The sequence below is a fragment of the Cheilinus undulatus genome, linkage group 16 (assembly GCF_018320785.1).
Source record: "Cheilinus undulatus linkage group 16, ASM1832078v1, whole genome shotgun sequence".
In the NCBI taxonomy this organism is placed as follows: Eukaryota; Metazoa; Chordata; class Actinopteri; order Labriformes; family Labridae; genus Cheilinus; species Cheilinus undulatus.
In genome coordinates, this window is record NC_054880.1 from 34739175 (window position 1) to 34743171 (window position 3997).

Below are 3997 nucleotides of genomic sequence, written 5' to 3' on the forward strand. Positions count from 1 at the left end.
CACATTCTGTTCTTGCCATTGGTAATCTTGTCTATAGCATCCTGCTTCCTCTACGGATTACGAGAGGTGTGAAAGTGTTTGCGAGTATTTGTGTGTGTGTTTTAGAGCCTCCCTGAGTATTGGGCTTTGCCCAGGCTGTCTGGGACTGTGAGGGAGAGAGTTCAGTCAAGGACACAATTCGACAGGGAGTGAAAGGGAGGGGAGGAGAGGAACGAGGGATGTGTTGGAGGAGAAAGAAAGAAACCAGACTGAGGAAATAAGAAAAGTGTCGGAGATGTTTTAAAGCCACTGCAACAAAATGCAAAAAATGTTCTGTTTCAAATTTTCTCCTCCAAATAAGGGAATGTATTACAGCTCAGTGTAGAGGATGGTGGTACCAGGGAACTGACATTAAGGGACCCTATGTTCGTTCCATATCCTCAAAGGGAAACTTGCTATATAATAGAGCAAACATTGTACATCTGCAGCTTGTGTGTTTGTGTGTGCGTGCCAAACAGACAGAGGGACTGAGAGAGAAAGAAAGCAGATGGGGGGAGTTTACTGGCTGCATGTTGTGTACAGTTTGTCAACAGGCTGACTAAATAGACTCAGACATGGCCGGAGGAAATGTGTTTGCTGTGACATTCCACTGTATGGTGGAAGAGGACACGCACTGTCAACAACATGACATGACAGACAGAGAGGAAGGGGTTGGAGAGCAAAACCTCTCTGTCAGTCATTTCCTGTGTCAAATTTATACAAATTGAGAGCATTTAAAGTACATATTATTATTGTATGTGTTTAAAACTACTGCTAACTATTAACAAAACCTGTACAATTACCACAATTAGAGGCAGTAAGGGCTTAATCTACTTAAAGTAAATTTCCTACATTTTCCTTATCAGGCTAAATCTAAATGTGTCAACTACAGGCCTACATTTACAGATTTAAACTGTCTGGTTATATCATTATGAAAAGAATGGAAACAGAGTAAATTGTAAACAATTAAGTGAAGAAGCACACATTAAAACTGTGAACTGTAGAAATGGGCCAGATCTAATCCAATATCGATACTGGATCCGATATTTACGTTATTTTATCGGAGTAATGGCACTGATCCAAGTCGCCGATCCAACCTTTTTTTCAGGGCCATAAGTGCAGTAGCATACATTGTGTTGTAAACAATGCTGCTGTTATCGTAGCAGAGCATTATGTGAGAGAACCAGCTCATGCCTTGTCCACATGGAGATGAAAACGATATATTTCTGTTTCATTTTAAAAAAGGACTGTTTCAGGAAATGTCCACATGAGCACGGAACCACTGAAAACGACTGAAAACGCTGTAGTATATATGCCAAGCCTGTAAGTGGCGCTGTGATGCTGCCATGGAAATGCACCAAAAGAGAGAAGAAGATAACAGAACTGTTCTTGGTGGTGGTAAAGGAGCATCAGATTTTGCTTTTAAAGCCATAATAAGCTCAATAGCCTCTGCAGCACAAACACAACCCTGTAATCCACCATAGTTGTTTTGGTTCAACACTTGCATGCGGCTTAAGTGGGCTATGCCATGTATGATGTAATCATTTCGAGAAAGATGCGGCTGGCTGTCCACACGGAGACAAAACGGTAAGCGTTTGCAGATTTGTCCACTTTGGGACCCAGTTTCAAAAAGTTGTGTTTACAGCCTCCCAGAACCGTTTCCATGTGGATGAATTGCTGATACGACAAAAAACTTTACTCTGAATTCGTCTTCGTGTGGTCTCAGTCTAAGCTCACTCATCATCCTATTTCATCCACTCAGACTTTACGGAATAGTCTAACAACCATAACCTCAACCATGTGTCCCTGTGATTTATGTGCAGTAAAGTGACAAGGCTAAAGGTGTCTACTCCCCTCTGCAAGTTTAATGTTTGTAATAACAGCAACATAAAGCAATGGTACTCTATCTGCCTGTCTGTGGCTTAAATATGAGGGACTGAAATTACAAAGGTTTAAACAGCTGTTTAAAGGTGTTTTAACTCATGACTCTGTTATTTTAAGGCCATGATGATTCGAGCTGTGGCGTTTAGCAAGGTCGAAAAGCAGCTATAAAGACTGACAGCAGGGCTGACTGTAAACACGGTGGCCACTGCTAAAGCTAAGTTAAATCAATGACAAATGTGGTACTGCCGACAAATCATGAACAAAAAAATATGTAGTTGTTCCACATCAGGAAATTTAGTTTTCAGTAGCAGCTTGCGCTTTTATGTCAAATTTTAAATTGAAAACTTTGCTTCATTTGTCGCCTCCTGCTGTAATAGTCCCTAGAAATATCCTAATTAGCTGAATCATCGTTTTACTTATTTGAAATGTTTTTTTCCTCATTTATGCTATTACTACATATTTACTTTTTATACAGTGTTAGACTTTTATTAAATATTTTACTACTACTTAAGTACTTTTTTGTATTGATTTTGCTGCCCTGTGGCACTGCTGGTTGTTTACAAATGTTGCTTCTGTTTTTACAGATCACTGCAGTTTCAAATACTTAATGTGAGAACATTACATTTCTTTTTGCTACCCATTTCTATGTGAAGCAAAGTTCAAAGTTTAAATACTGGGAAAAACTGAGTATTATGCATTTAAAAATGATTTTAGCATTGAGGTAAGAATTGCTGTGTAGAGTTTATTACAGCGTTGTGTAACCTTACACATTATACCACCAGAAACAATAATAATAAAAAAACATTATCTAAAAAAAAATATTAGAATTAATATCGGGTATCGGTACATATTTATCGGAATCAGATCGGAACTGGAAAAAGTGGATCGGCCCATCTCTACTTAACAGTTGACTCCCTGACTTTCAATACTTCAAATCTTTCCACATTACGAGGTAAATGATTGATTTCGCAATAGTAATTATTTTATTTCAAAAACATCTAAACATAAATAAAAATGTAATATATGTATCTAAATGGTTAGAGATGGAGAAAATACACAACTATTGTACTCAAGTAAAAGAACTGGTCTATAAATCTACTCAGTATAAGTGAAAAGTATTTAATTGAAAGTTTACTTTAAGTACTGCGTAAGAGTTGTACAGTAGAATATAATCTTTCTTTTTTAGTAATAGCAGCGTGAGAATACAGATCTACAACCAGGTTGTTTAGGTAAAGTCACACCTCTATAATAATGTAAAATACAACAGCTCTTTTGGGAAATTATGTGAAATCATTCTCTAAATTAGGGGTGCAGGATACTGAATGTTTGCCAGCATCTGATATGCCACTATTTAAAAATTAATTTTAACCAATACCAATATCAATACTGATATGTAAATTAATTTTAAACCTAAAACGCCTGAAAACATGCACAATTCAGAGTTTGAGGCTGACAAAAATTTCAGTCCTTAACACAAAATTTGAAGTGTAAAGAATGATGAGTAAAGAAAAAGACTTCAGCTGGTGTCCCCGCCTGAAACACCAAAGTTATTTGTTCGGATGGCCAATATTTACAGCTGATATAGGCAGATTTTTATAGCCAAAATCTTGGTAAACATCTGGGGAAATATTCATGTCTCCCTATAATGATATTTCAGTTCTTAAGCTAATACCTGTCGGTAGTATGCATCCCTACTTGTTACAGTGTGGACAACAGAGGTGGGAAATGTGCTTTTACTTGAATACAAAGTTACTGTACTCAAGTAAAAGCAGATTACTCTGGTGAAAACTTGCTTTATTAAAAGTACTGATTTCAAAATGTACTCAAAACGTACAAAAAAGCTACTCAATTACAGTAATTTGAGTAAATATAACTTTCCACCTCTGTAAATGGTTAAATGTTGATGCCAAAAGTAGCCATCATGCTAATGAAGTAATTGTTAGCTAAGTATTAGCTAATAGTTTAACTCCTGTTTGACCTTTAACTTACCTGTTTCTTTATTACAGTACAGTTTATTCAGGTTTAGTAGTCAATGAATGACTTTCATTTCTGTGAAGATTTGGGCCTGTTCCTCCTTGTACTGCGTTGCCTTAAA